Raw genomic sequence first — 16,226 nt, forward strand, 5'->3', positions numbered from 1 at the left:
ATTTACCATTTAATAAAGTTCTTCGCTTGATTATTTTTATGGGAGTCTCTTTTTGGTTGTGTTCGTACTTCAATTGCTGATAAGATAAAACTCGGTATTTTATGCGGGTATTGATTTGTTGTACCTGTTGGTTAGGGTCCTGAGTTCAATTTATTAGAGTAGTCGCATATAGAAAACCGATAGTGTTGGAATATATTGTTTAGATGTTCCATTAGTCCGAACTTTTGGTTGTAGTGACCAGTGCACGCAATTCAATAGATAGAGCTTGTGACAAGAAACCAGTGTTATGTCACGGAAATTCATGTCCTGATTTGCTTCGTGTGTTTCTATTAAGATTCTTAGTGCATGGATTAGTATTATTGTGGAATGCCATACACTAGCTATCTCTCCCAAATTAGTAGTATTCTGAGAGTGCAATAAACACTTCAATGCAGATAGGTTATATGCATCGTGAACACAGAAATTCACGGTAGTAGTGAAAACTATTACTTCTGAAATGGATTTAACAACGAACGTCCACTATTTTTGGCTCTAGTTTCTTTCGAGAAGGAAACAAGAACCTCGCCATGTGCACATACTGAATTATTGATGCACACAGCAACAGTTTGGATTCCATTTTTGGGTAGTAAGACATCAGCGTAGCAATCAAGATTTGGTGGACAGGAGGGTAGGTGGACCCGGGGGTTTTAATAAAAGAAATTGTTCTTTGAAAGTTTTAATTTTTAAATTAATTCACGAATACATATATATCTTGATAATTACCGTGCAATACTTTATGACAAAATACGGCCATATGTGGCCTACACAATAAGAGAATATAGAAAGTTATATGTCTTTAAGCAGTAGAAATCCAATCATTATACTGTGTCATTTATACATTTTGTCATTTTCACGTAAGCTACATACATACGTTCGTATACTTTTTCTTGAAAATTTACACGATTAAGTATCAAGATAATATCTATATGCGCAAATAATTATTTCAATGTTTACGAAACTTTTAAGTAGCATTTATTTCAATTTTGTTAAACCGGGTGCGTCTGGACCATGTTCCACTAGCACTTTCCAATCTACGTAGTTCCTACCTCGTCTATTCTTTACTGGAGAAAATAAATGGTCATGGAACAGTACACCTCCTCGTACTCTACTTGCACTTGCGACGATGTATTTATACCAGGTAACGTACGTACGGTATACATGGACCGACCTAAACGGATGTCTGCCTCTCTCAGGATCCTTTTCCATCCCAAATTCAATTCGACGTAATCAACCCGTCACTGTATGGATGCCTCTCCGGCCCGCAGTGTCTGCAGCTTGGCACTGCACCACCATTGCCAGCATTCATGCTGCAGTGTCCTCTTGAATTGTTGATGTGAACGGCAAGAAAAAGGTGAATGTGTTTCACGGTCACAGTGGTCAGTGAGTGAGTAGTGGACCGCATCTCCGCGTAGATACTGTTGGATAATTAGGTACAATTTCCATAATTAATTCCAGAATATTAAGCATGACGACAGTAACTACTAACATGTGAAACTCGAACATACTAGATGCAGTGATCAACATGAACAGTAGCAGAGCAAACAGTACAACCTCCATCGCTAAACAGATCGAGATATGTCGCACGTACCGATCTGGTGGAGGTGGCGGTGAAGGTGTAGCAGACGATGTTGCAGCAGTAACGTTGTTGATGACAACGTTGTTGATGACGGGTCGTAGTAGACGGCGTTGAAGACGACGGTAGGCAGCACCGCCCGACTTGGACTGAAGGCGACCCGTGATGAAGAGCTTGAGCAGTCGCGCAGAGCGCTTCCCAAAAACCTAATTCGCCCTCTTCCGTACAGGATCGCAAGAACGAGCGGTTCCGGAGACCTGCTCTCCCGTTCGCCGATGCACGTCAGCGCGCGGGATGGAGTAGGCTACGATGGCGGCGCAAGCAGAGAGAGGTGGAAACCCTAACTCGTATATTAGATATATTTCTGCGGTAGCCGGGCAGGAGATTATATAGGCTCGGGAAACCCTAGGCAACGTGGGCCACACCCACGTCGCACGAACGTTTCGAGTCGGTTACAGATAGCTCACGATCCGGGAGCGACCCGAACCGACTAACTGCGACGCGTCCGTCTAGGACTCTGTTCGTTTTCCTGAGCTGCAAAAAGTAAGGAAAGTCTCGGCTCGAGGCTCAATCCACTCACCACGAGCGCGGCGCGCCCGTCGTGACGTGACGTGACGTGACGTGACGTGTCGAGTCGAGTCGAGACGAGCGAGCGAGGAGGAGGAGGAGCGCGCGCGTGTAGCACTCCTATTCTCACTCACTTACTAGTGGTGGAACAACCCACCTTATAAGGTGGTCTAACTTCCTCCCAACTTTTCATGTGGGACTAAACTTCCCACCTCTTGCCACTCCCTAGTGAGCTGCCACCAACTTGGGCTCAAACTCACAAGGCTGCCACTATGTGGGCTTTGAGATTTATAGGAAAAACTGAAATCTAATTTGGGCCACTAAAAGTGGGCCCAATATTTCAACAGATACACCGGTGATCATTGAGGAGGGCAGAGACGCAAAGGGGGGATATATCTCATGGAAAGCGTATGTGCATCTCCGGTCCAGGAACTTGATGCACCCTCTAATAAGGAAGGTGGTCTAGGCATCCAAAGTTAGACTTAAAATAGAGGAATTTGTGTCTTTAGTCGAAAAAAGTTATGTAGGGCAAAAGCTATTGTATTTAGTGAAAGTTGAACAAAGGGACTCCCACTTTTAAAAGGACCTTATGCGGGTTAGGTAGAGTTTCCTCAAATTTGGCTCGTCAAATGTCGAGGATGGTGAGTCATGCGGTGCAATTCCGGAGGTCATGTGGCTACGGGATACTTCTTTAAGCACGTCGCACCCTAGGATATTTCAACGTCGGAACAAATATGGCACTGTAGTCTTGATTCTTGGTTCGAGCCAACATTTAGATCTAGGGTATGGGATACTTCTTAAGTTGATGGTGTTGATCGCTATCAACAATACACATTTCGGTGCGATTTGATTGGTTTTTTTGGACATACTCCACGTAGTTATGGTTCCGATCTAAGTGGTTATGGAGACTCAAACTATGTCTTACGTTACAAGCTTTTATCAGATTTATATGTATGTTGGTTCCGCTTAACCTTACTAAAGATTACTGAAAGCATGTGGATACAAATGATACTTTTGTATTGAACATGACAAAATTCAGCGCTTGGTTTTTGAGTGTGCTACAGCATAGGTTGCTTAGTGTGTTGAACATTTACAATTTAATAACGTTGTCCACTTGATTATTTTTGTGGGTATTTATTTTTGGATGTGTCGGAACTTTATATCTGTTAATAAGAGAATGCTTGGTATTTTATGCAGGTATTTATCATGTGTACAAGTTGGTGGGATCATGAGGTTAATTTATTAGAGCGGTGACATAAAGAAAGTTGGTAGTGTTGAAATATGTTGTCTAGCTCCATCCATCGTCTTGGAGATTTAGTTGCATTAGCTAGTGCATGCAATTCAATATATAGATAGAGCTTGATGGCAAGAGACTAGTGTCATATCACAGAATTCATGTCCCATTTTGCTTCTCTGGTATTTAGTTTCTTAGTGCATAGATTAGTGGTATGTCATACTATTTTTATTTTTTTGCTAGTATTCTAAGATTACAAATAAACACTATTTCTGAAAAGGATTTAACAACGAACGTCCATTTGTTTTTGCCTCTAGTTTCTTTGGAAAATTAACAACGACCTCGAGCTCATATTGATGCACATCGCAACAGTTCGGAGTCTCTCGGTTTTTCTATATACTGCCTCAATTTTTTCAAATTTGATAAAAAAAAATTGGAAACAAATTTAACAACCATAATACTAAAGACATTTCATATAAAATATACTTTATGATGATTTTTATACTATAGATTGTAGATGTTAATATTTTTCCTGAATATGTATTCAAACTTAACAAAATTTGAGTTTTATAAACCCTAAAATCCCAGTCTAATTAGGGAGGACTATTTCCTGCATCGTCTTTCTTACCGAAAAACATTAACGCCATAGAACAGCACTTGCTGACTTGCGACGAAGTATTTATAACAGGTGACGTACGGTATACATGGACCGACCTATCTGCTTGCAGCTTGGCACCGCTCGCCGTGTCCATTGCTGCCAGCGCTCATGCTTCACTGTCCTCTCGATGCGGACGTCGGGGAAAGACGGGTGAGCTTCACCGTCTCGGCAGTGACTCATGGACCGCATCTACGCGTGTAACGAAACTATAGATACACCGGCGATCACTGGGGAGATCTGATGGAATCATGGAAAGCGCGGTGGTGTGCACGATCGGCCGGCGCACGAGGCCAAGCTAAGGTGGACACAGTATCGATGCCCGCGGCGTTTAGGCAAGGGAATATATCCACGACGGCGACGGCGCGAGCACGGGTTCCATCAGCCATGGCGCCTTTGCTTGCATATTGGCGTGATGTGACGCGAGCGCCGCTCGTAGCGTGCGCATGTGTCGCCGCTCCGGGCAATATCTTCCCGCGGCCACTGTTGGTTACGTCGTGCAGCCGAGCTGTGTATATGATTGTACGATAACGTCTAGAAGAGTATCAAGGCACGAATGTAGGATGTCAGACTGGCAGTGGAGCTGATTTAGCCGGACAAAGATGTAGGTCCATTTTCCATATGATGACCATATCCAACTACTCACTTGTCGTCCGCTCGCAAAAATATTTATGGAGTGCAATTTCTGTATCCAACGGTCAAAATTTCTATCCTAGCAGGAGTATCAAGTAGTATTTTCAAATCACTCAATTTATTAAAATCAGCGTCACAGCCTATTAAATATACTCTTTTAGACGCCCTCTGTACTACCTCCGTTACGAAATATAAGCATTTTCTAGAAAACTTCTAAAAATCTTATGTTTCGAAATGGAGTTAATAGTATATATTTTGTCCCGCAAACATCATAAAATGCTCAACACGTGGCACTCGAGTGGGGCTAATGGCGGCTCTGTTGTGCCCTTACCTACCGTAAAGCGCACGTGTCGTTGTAGCTGAGCCGTTCCAACGGTCCTACCGCTGTTGTGAAAGTCGTGTGGGCTTCATGGGCACCGCTTATGCTCTCGGTATACGTGTTGATGGGTGAACGCCTTGTTGTCCAGTTGTCTTTGTGCCTCTCAATTTCAACATCTTTATCAAAATTATATTGTACTAGGTACCAAAACCTAATGTAATTAAGAGCCAACTAATCCGAAAAAGTGTAATACAAAAGGACCTATGGTGAAGTTATTTCTTTGCACCTTTTTCGCAAGGAAAGAGCACCCAAGGAGAAGTGGGTTTCCGTACGTATATGACGTCCAGCATAGCTCGCAAAGTAAATGTAAGTTGGACATACATAACATGTATATGCCAAATTCTATTCTTTTAGTATTGACAAACATTCTAGACATTTTGATGGAAGGATAGTGTAAGCGCAGAGTGTAGGTGTTCTCACAGATGATTAAATTTAGTTATTAAGGGAGTCTCGTCAAACATATTTTTTTTTCGAAATGGAAGCCAAGCCCCAACATCTGCATCAATTGATGCATGCAGATTTTATTACTTTACTAAAAGTGCAGAGTTAAAAAATTGGAAGACGATGTACCCGTTGTTAGTGAGACCACGACTTCATTTGTTGAATCTATACAACTCCGCTCTGTAGCAAACCTTCTCTGTTGTACTGTACTCTCTGTTTCTAAAAAGGAAACTCTTGAAGTATATCCTACATTTCAATGTATAATGGAGGCCTAAGGAATGAGTCTATTTAAAAAACTATTAGGAGAGAAAAATATAAGTTGAAGTAAAATACCTTAAAAGAAACAAATCATTCAGGTATCCTTCCTTTGAGAAAAGGAGAAGAAATATATGGGGAAGAGAATATATTCTCTACCCAAACCAATGTATCTGTATAATTGATGATGATTCACAGGTATGCCCCTCTTTATCTGTCTGCTTGATAGAATGCAAAATGCTATCCGCCTCTATCAAATCATAGGTCATCCAAGGCTATTCTCGGAAGCTAATATTCCTGTGACATTTGTGGCAATATTTTACTTAAGAACTTATAAAAGGTATTATAGCTATAGTCCAAAAATATGTAAGTGCTTTGTGACACGAGAGAAGGATATAATCCCAAGCATTAAACTACTTTGCATTTGCAACAAAAAATAAAACATGCTAGGTTGTTGAACTTCTGTTGTATACATAGAGAGTATTCAGAATTCATCCTACAAAACTTATGGGGCATGACCGCATGATGTATGTCAGTATGTGCATGGTACTGAACAAACAATTATTCCACGAACGTTGTGCAAGCTTATAAAAGTGTGGAGTTAGCCTCCAGGATCTGGACCCTCTTAGACTGAGTGAGACATCTAACAAAAGTTTAGTCCCTCATGCTTGTTGAGTATGCAATATTGTACGTGTACGGTGTACGGAGAAGTACAGAGTAGTACTCCGACTGTACATGTACCTCCTTTATATGGCCACGCGGGAGGCTTTTCTCTGCCTATATAATATGCAAACGATGGCTCGAAAGGGTATGCATCGTTCTACCAAAATCAACATGGTATCAGACCTCATCCCCCTAGTTGCCAAAACCCCAAGCCTAAAACACCGCTGCCGCCACAGCCCTGTCGCTGCCACCTTGTGCCGCAGCATCTGTCGCCGCTGCCTACAACCAAGCCAAGACATTACCGCTACCGCAGCCGCAGCTCACCATTGCTGCCGCCGCAAACTAAAACCAAGCCAAAACCTAAAACCCTAGCCGCCGTCGCCGATGTCCTCTACAGCCGCCGCCGCTACAGACCACAACTGCTCAAGCCAAAAATAGCTGTTGCCGCCGCCTCCTTCAAAACCTAGACAAAAACACAAACCCGATGACACCGGCTTCACCTCCTATGCCAACGTGGCTTGTCGCGACTCGTGCCCACACCATGAGGAAACTCGTTCACGACAGGAGGATCGTCGTCCCTGATGACGCGTCAAGCACACGCCCGTTGGGAACCCCAAGAGGAAGGTGTGATGCGTACAACAGCAAGTTTTCCCTCAGTAAGAAACCAAGGTTATCGAACCAGTAGGAGTCAAGGAGCACGTGAAGGTTGTTGGTGGCGGCGTGTAGTGCGACGCAACACCAGGGATTCCGGCGCCAACGTGGAACCTGCACAACACAATCAAAATACTTTGCCCCAACTTAACAGTGAGGTTGTCAATCTCACCGGCTTGCTGTAAACAAAGGATTAAATGTATAGTGTGGAAGATGATGTTTGTTTGCGAAGAACAGTAGAGAAGAATGTTTGCAGTAGATTGTATTTCAGATGTAAAAGAATGGACCGGGGTCCACAGTTCACTAGTGGTGTCTCTCCAATAAGAAATAGCATGTTGGGTGAACAAATTACAGTTGGGCAATTGACAAATAGAGAGGGCATAACAATGCACATACATATTATGATGACTACTATGAGATTTAATCAGGGCATTACGACAAAGTACATAGACCGCTATCCAGCATGCATCTATGCCTAAAAAGTACACCTTCGGGTTAGCATCCGCACCCCTTCCAGTATTAAGTTGCAAACAACAGACAATTGCATTAAGTATGGTGCGTAATGTAATCAACACAAATATCCTTAGACAAAGCATTGATGTTTTATCCCTAGTGGCAACAGCACATCCACAACCTTAGAACTTTCTGTCACTCTCCCAGATTCAATGGAGGCATGAACCCACTATCGAGCATAAATACTCCCTCTTGGAGTTACAAGTATCAACTTGGCCAGAGCCTCTACTAGAAACGGAGAGCATGCAAGAACATAAACAACACATATATTATAGATTGATAATCAACTTGACATAGTATTCCATATTCATCGGATCCCAACAAACACAACATGTAGCATTACAAATAGATGATCTTGATCATGATAGGTAGCTCACAAGATCTAACATGATAGCACAATGAGGAGAAGACAACCATCTAGCTACTGCTATGGACCCATAGTCCAAGGATGAACTACTCACACATCAATCCGGAGGCCATCATGGTGATGAAGAGTCCTCCGGAAGATGATTCCCCTCTCCGGCAGGGTGCCGGAGGCGATCTCCTGAATCCCCCGATATGGGATTGGCGGCGGCTGCGTCTCTGGAAGGTTTTCCGTATCGTGGTTCTCGGTAATAGGGTTTTCGCGACGGAGGGAATAAATAGGCGGAAGGGCAGCGTCGGTGGAGGCACGAGGGCCCACACCATAGGGCGGCGCGGGCCCCACCCAGGCCGCGTGGCCCTGTGGTCTGGGCGCCTCGTCGCCCCACTTCGTATCCCCTTCGGTCTTCTGGAAGCTCCGTGGAAAAATAAGACCCTGGGCGTTGATTTCGTTCAATTCCAAGAATATTTACTTTGTATGATTTTTGAAACCAAAAACAGCAGAAAACAGCAACTGGCTTTTCGGCATCTCGTCAATAGGTTAGTGCCGGAAAATGCATAATAATGACATAAAGTGTGTGTAAAACATGTGAGTATCATCATAAAAGTAGCATGGAACATAAGAAATTATAGATACGTTTGAGACGTATCAAGCATCCCCAAGCTTAGTTCCTACTCGCCCTCGAGTAGGTAAACAATAACAAAGATAATTTCTGAAGTGACATGCTATCATAATCTTGATCAATACTATTGTAAAGCATATGAGATGAATGCAGTGATTCGAAGCAAGGGTAAAGATAATGATTAAACAACTGAATCATATAGCAAAGACTTTTCATGAATAGTACTTTCAAGACAATCATCAATAAGACTTGCATAAGAGTTAACTCATAAAGCAATAGATTCTTAGTAGAAAGCTTTGAAGCAACACAAAGGAAGATATAAGTTTCAGCAGTTGCTTTCAACTTCAACTTGTTTATCTCATGGACAATTGTCAACACAAAGTAATATGATGAATGCAAATAAGCAAGTATGTAGGAATCAATGCACACAGTTGACACAAGTGTTTGCTTCTAAGATAGAAAGAAGTAGGTAAACTGACTCAACATAACAGTAGAAGAAAGGCTCTTCGCAGAGGGAAGCATGGATTACTATTTTTGTGCTAGAGCTTTTCATTTTGAAAACATAGAAACAATTTTGTCAACGGTAGTAATAATTCATATGTGTTATGCATAAGACATGTTATAAGTTGCAAGCCTCATGCATAGAATACCAATAGTGCTCGCACCTTGTCCTAATTAGCTTGGATTTACATGGATTATCATTGCATAACATATGTTTCAACCAAGTGTCACAAAGGGGTACCTCTATGCCGCCTGTACAAAGGTCTAAGGAGAAAGTTCGCATTGGATTTCTCGCTTTTGATTATTCTCAACTTAGACATCCATACCGGGACAACATAGAAAACAGATAATGGACTCCTCTTTAATGCATAAGCATTCAACAACAAATAATATTCTCATAAGAGATTGAGGATTGATTGTCCGAACTGAAACTTCCACCATGATTCATGGCTTTAGTTAGCGGCCCAATGTTCTTCTCTAACAATATGCATACTCAAACCAATTAATCATGATAAATCACCCTTACTTCAGACAAGACGAACATGCATAGCAACTCACATGATATTCAACAAGGTGTAAAAGTTGATGGCGTCCCCAGAAACATGGTTACCGCTCAACAAGCAACTTATAAGAAATAAGATACATAAGCTACATATTCAATACCACAATAGTTTTTAAGCTATTTTCCCATGAGCTATATATTGCAAAGACAAAGAATGGAATTTTAAAGGTAGCACTCAAGTAATTTACTTTGGAATGGCAGAGAAATACCATGTAGTAGGTAGGTATGGTGGACACAAATGGCTTAGTTTTTGGCTCAAGGATTTGGATGCACGAGAAGTATTCCCTCTCAATACAAGGCTTTGGCTAGCAAGGTTGTTTGAGGCAAACACAAGTATGAACCGGTACAGCAAAACTTACATAAGAACATATTGCAAGCATTATAAGACTCTACATTGTCTTCCTTGTTGTTCAAACACCTCACCAGAAAATATCCAGACTCTAGAGAGACCAATCATGCAAACCAAATTTTAACAAGCTCTATTGTAGCTCTTCATTAATAGGTGCAAAGTACATGATGCAAGAGCTTAAACATGATCTATTTGAGCACAACAATTGCAAAGTATCAAATTATTCAAGACATTATACCAATTACCACATGAAGCATTTTCTGTTTCCAACCATATAATGATGAACGAAGCAGTTTCATCCTTCGCCATGAACATTAAAAGTAAAGCTAAGAACATATGTGTTCATATGCAACAGCGGAGCGTGTCTCTCTCCCAAACAAAGAATGCTAGGATCCGATTTTATTCAAACAAAAACAAAAACAAAAACATACAGACGCTCCAAGTAAAGCACATAAGATGTGACGGAATAAAAATATAGTTTCACTAGAGGTGACCTGATAAGTTGTCGATGAAGAAGGGATGCCTTGGGCATCCCCAAGCTTAGATGCTTGAGTCTTCTTAAAATATGCAGGGATGAACCACGGGGGCATCCCCAAGCTTAGACTTTTCACTCTTCTTGATCATATTGTATCATCCTCCTCTCTTGACCCTTGAAAACTTCCTCCACACCAAACTCAAAACAAACTCATTAGAGGGTTAGTGCATAATCAAAAATTCATATATTCAGAGGTGACATAATCATTCTTAATACTTCTGGATATTGCACAAAGCTACTGAAAGTTAATGGAACAAAGAAATCCATCAAACATAGCAAAACAGGCAATGCGAAATAAAAGGCAGAATCTGTCAAAACAGAACAGTCCGTAAAGACGAATTTTTCTGGGGCTCTTAACTTGCTCAGATGAAAAAGCTCAAATTGAAGGAAATTTGCGTACATATCTGAGGATCACGCACATAAATTGGCAGATTTTCTGAATTACCTACAGACGGGGCTGCTCAATTTCGTGACAGTAAGAAATCTGTTTCTGCGCAGTAATCCAAATCTAGTATCAACCCTACTATCAAAGACTTTACTTGGCACAACAATGCAATAAAATAAAGATAAGGAGAGGTTGCTACAGTAGTAACAACTTCCAAGACTCAAATATAAAATAAAAGTGCAGAAGTAAAATAATGGGTTGTCTCCCATAAGCGCTTTTCTTTAACGCCTTTCAGCTAGGCGCAGAAAGTGTGAATCAAGTAACATCAAGAGATGAAGCAACAACATCATAATTTTCACAATTTGTCACAATAGGTATATTAGATGCTCCATTATCCATAGTGGTACTAAGGGCTTTGTCAATTTTAGGCCTATAATAGTTTTTTGGCTTAGGCACCTTAGAGACATACATGAACTTTTGCTCCTTACCCACATAAGCTTTCTCCTTATACTTAAGAGAGGAAAAAGTTGAACCCAAGGTTCCCATAGCTTCTTCAAGTTCATTAATCCTATGGGTTTGATTATCATGAGTAGCACAAGTTTCTAAGATAGCAATTCTCTCATTAATTCCACCTAGAGATTATCAAGTTTATCAGTGTTATTAAGTAATATTCCCAATTTAGTCTTAATACTTGGAAGATTTTGCTCTATGGTCTCCAACTTTTTCATGACGTCTTCAAGAGAGATTTCAATTTTAACTTCATTAACAGGTGGTATTCCAACTAGACTATCAATAATGCAACTAGCTTCTAAAGCAGGAGTGCCTAGGAAACTACCTCCCGCAAGAGTATCAAGAACATACCTATTCCAGCTAGAGATACCAACATAAAAATTCCTAAGTAGGATAATAGTGGAGTGATTCTTAGTGCACCTATTATGAGCATCACTAATTCTATACCAAGCATCTTTTAAAAATTCTCCCCCTTGTTGCTTAAACGAACGAACTTCAACTTCAGGATTACTCATTTTAGCAGTAGTAAATAAAGCAAACTAAATAAAATAAATGCAAGTAACTAATTTTTTTTTGTGTTTTTTAATTTAGGGAACGCAAACAAGATAGTAAATAAAGTAAAGCAAGTAACTAATTTTTTTGTATTTTTGATATAGAGAAAACAAACAAAGCAGTAAATAAAATAAAGTAAAGCAAGACAAAAACAAAGTAAAGAGATTGGAAGTGGGAGACTCCCCTTGCAGCGTGTCTTGATCTCCCCGGCAACGGCGCCAGAAAACAGTCTTGATGACGCGTCAAGCACACGCCCGTTGGGAACCCCAAGAGGAAGGTGTGATGCGTACAGCAGCAAGTTTTCCCTCAGTAAGAAACCAAGGTTATCGAACCAGTAGGAGTCAAGGAACACGTGAAGGTTGTTGGTGGCAGAGTATAGTGCGGCGCAACACCAGGGATTCCGGCGCCAACGTGGAACCTGCACAACACAATCAAAATACTTTGCCCAAACTTAACAGTGAGGTTGCCAATCTCACCGGCTTGCTGTAAACAAAGGATTAAATGTATAGTGTGGAAGATGATGTTTGTTTGCGAAGAACAGTAGAGAAGAATGTTTGCAGTAGATTGTATTTCAGATGTAAAAGAATGGACCGGGGTCCACAGTTCACTAGTGGTGTCTCTCCAATAAGAAATAGCATGTTGGGTGAACAAATTACAGTTGGGCAATTGACAAATAGAGAGGGCATAACAATGCACATACATATCATGATGACTACTATGAGATTTAATCAGGGCATTACGACAAAGTACATAGACCGCTATCCAGCATGCATCTATGCCTAAAAAGTCCACCTTTGGGTTAGCATCCGCACCCCTTCCAGTATTAAGTTGCAAACAACAGACAATTGCATTAAGTATGGTGTGTAATATAATCAACACAAATATCCTTAGACAAAGCATTGATGTTTTATCCCTAGTGGCAACAACACATCCACAACCTTAGAACTTTCGTCACACGTCCTGCATTCAATGGAGGCATGAACCCACTATCGAGCATAAATACTCCCTCTTGGAGTTACAAGTATCAACTTGGCCAGAGCCTCTACTAGAAACGGAGAACATGCAAGAACATAAACAACACATATATGATAGATTGATAATCAACTTGACATAGTATTCCATATTCATCGGATCCCAACAAACACAACATGTAGCATTACAAATAGATGATCTTGATCATGATAGGCAGCTCACAAGATCTAACATGATAGCACAATGAGGAGAAGACAACCATCTAGCTACTGCTATGGACCCATAGTCCAAGGATGAACTACTCACACATCAATCCGGAGGCGATCATGGTGATGAAGATTCCTCCGGGAGATGATTCCCCTCTCCGGCAGGGTGCCGGAGGCGAACTCCTGAATCCCCCGAGATGGGATTGGCGGCGGCTGCGTCTCTGGAAGGTTTTCCGTATCGTGGTTCTCGGTAATAGGGTTTTCGCGACGGAGGGAATAAATAGGCGGAATGGCAGCGTCGGTGGAGGCACGAGGGCCCCACACCATAGGGCGGCGTGGGCCCCACCCAGGCCGCGCGACCCTGTGGTCTGGGCGCCTCGTCGCCCCACTTCGTATCTGTGATGACCCAGCATACCACTGCATGGTGTAGTACACAAGTCGTTGACATAACACAAGTGAAACATCGTTCCACTCATATTACATCTCTCAGAGTGGTACAACAGAAACATATGCGAGTCCAAGGTATGTCTATAGAAGTACACACGAAGTGTTTACATAAGATCAACACAACCTCCTACTTTACAGTGAGGTAAAACTTCAAATAAAGCTCCAGAAGAACGACTCATAGTCTATCATATTACTAACTCAAGTTTAAGAACTACTTGGCTTGCTATAGAAATCTAGCTACTTAGGTGCTATGATTAGGGAAAGGTTCCCTTCTATTACTACTCTAGGTTTCTATTATAGCTGATGCATAAGTTGACTCCATTGACTTCTTTGATTGGATTCTTCATCTTGTTGCAGTTGACCTCTTTGTCTTCGAGTTCCACGGTAGTTTCTCCTTCGGTGCCTTGATCTAAGAAGGGGTTCAAACGAGATAGAATGAGTACGAGCGTACTCAGCAAGTTCATATTAGGAAATATGTGTATCATGCACTAGCTACAGCCATAGACCATAAAGTCATAGGCCAATGCAAGTTTTCATAAACATTTCTTCAAAATGTTTATTTTATTCTGAAAACTATGCCCGTCAGTCTTCACAGGTTGACTAGAACTTCATGGAGTTCCTTTCCTGCCGCGTTCGCAGTTCCCTTCCCGGAACAGGGAGTGACAGTCACAATTCAGTATCCTCTGCAGAGGTGCGTTACTTTTCCCATAAGAGACCTTATCCTTGTTGCCAACCAGGTGCAAGCTTTCCCGTCCACACTTCCTTTGGTGTGAGGCCAGGTGTAAGATCCAAGCCCACACCGCCTTCTCCGCGACTGCAAACCCACCCTTTTGTCCTACCGTACACCCCCAGTAGACTTCCCCCGATAATACGGCTTTACTCACGGTGTACTCCGGACAATCCTTCATAGATCGTAGAGCCATCATCACTAATGGATGGGGATTTAAAAGGCTATCCCAACCTACGGCAGTGCCTCCAACACCCCGCCGGCTCTACCAATCCGTTGGCGTGCAGAAGGGAAAAGATACGGCTGGCTTCCCCAGAGCCATTATAGATCTCATGGTCAACGCGGTTTGTACGGCGCTAGAATCACTGGACGGCATTGGTAATTAATCCTAGGGTGATATAACCCATGCAATGGAACCTCCACCATATCAACACATACCATGGTTCCATTGCCCACCACATAGTCATATTCATAATTGTAAAATAATACTTTGCTTTTCAATGCATGAGTGATAAGTATAGTACTTTGCATATAGTTTGATACAAATAATCAAATGACATGAGCAAGCGATGAACTTGCCTTTCTTGACTGCAAGATTATGCAGGCAAAAGCTTCGATACGTGATAACTCCAAATTCTGAAATACCATCATCGTCCGGTAAGGACAATGTTTAAAGAACTAGCAAAGATGCTATAATGCATAGTATGAGATGCAATCATCCCGAGCGTAACCTAATCCCGATGATTTAAGATTGATGAGTTGTAAAGATTTCTTTAGGGTTGGTTGCACTTTTAGAATGGTTCTCGGGTTCTTATTAGGGTTTGGTTCTATTAGCATCATAACCAAATGATATAAGACATCATAACAATCATACACATAAAGAATAGTGGTGGAACGATAGGTAAAGAACAGTTGTAAATTTTAAATTCTACAGAACATGGTTGATGACTACTTATACTATACTTCAAAAGAATAACTTTTGAAGAACATGTTGAATTAGAAATAGTAAGTACTTTAAATAGGAACTAGGGCTTCTATGGTTTAATTAACATTTGTACTTCAAAAGAATAACCTTTGAAGAACAAGTCAATAAGAATAAGGACTACTTTAAATAGGAGCTATGGCTTCTAGGGTTTACTATTGGATTCATTTAGTTTCACTAATAGGGACTAGTTGGATTCTTAAGTTGAATGGGTTTCTATATAGCAAGTATTGGTAGGTTTATTGCTATGGTTTCTTCTAAGCATCATATCAAAGTATGGTTATTAAGATGGTTCTATAATTAGCTATTAGGATTTACTATGGTTTAGGTTTACTATAACTTCCTATTTGTTTCACTAAGAACTCACTAATGGTTTCCAGGCTAAGTGGTTTATGATCCTGAAGTAGGGTTTAGTTGATTAGGAGCATGTGATGTGATTTGCTACACAAGGTTGGTATTAGGGTTTTTCATCATGGTTTAACTAGGGTTTGATGGTTGAGGTTAATCCTAATGGTATGGTACATAGGAGTGGTCATTAATGGTACTAATTCAATTAACAAGTTAGGCTTTATACCTAGGTGATACTAGTGAATCATATAGGTTTTAAATTGGAAATAGAGACATGAAATGATGACTCATGTGAATTGGTTCTATGTTGGTAGATCCTGACTTGTATTTGCTGGTCACATAATAAGGTTCTCTATGTAAGGTGAAATTCACATGATCACATGTAACACATAACTAGGGTTTTAGAGTTGTTTCTAATTTAGGGTGATCACATGAAATAATGAGATCAAGGTCTTACTCAAATTGAAACTAGAGTTTCTAAATTATGGTACAACTCCTAAAATGATAATTGGTAATAGAGTTGTGGTTACTAATTACTTTGAATCAAAATTAGTAATGGTTTAA

This window comes from Lolium perenne, chromosome 6 (assembly GCF_019359855.2).
Source record: "Lolium perenne isolate Kyuss_39 chromosome 6, Kyuss_2.0, whole genome shotgun sequence".
NCBI classification, from domain to species: Eukaryota; Viridiplantae; Streptophyta; class Magnoliopsida; order Poales; family Poaceae; genus Lolium; species Lolium perenne.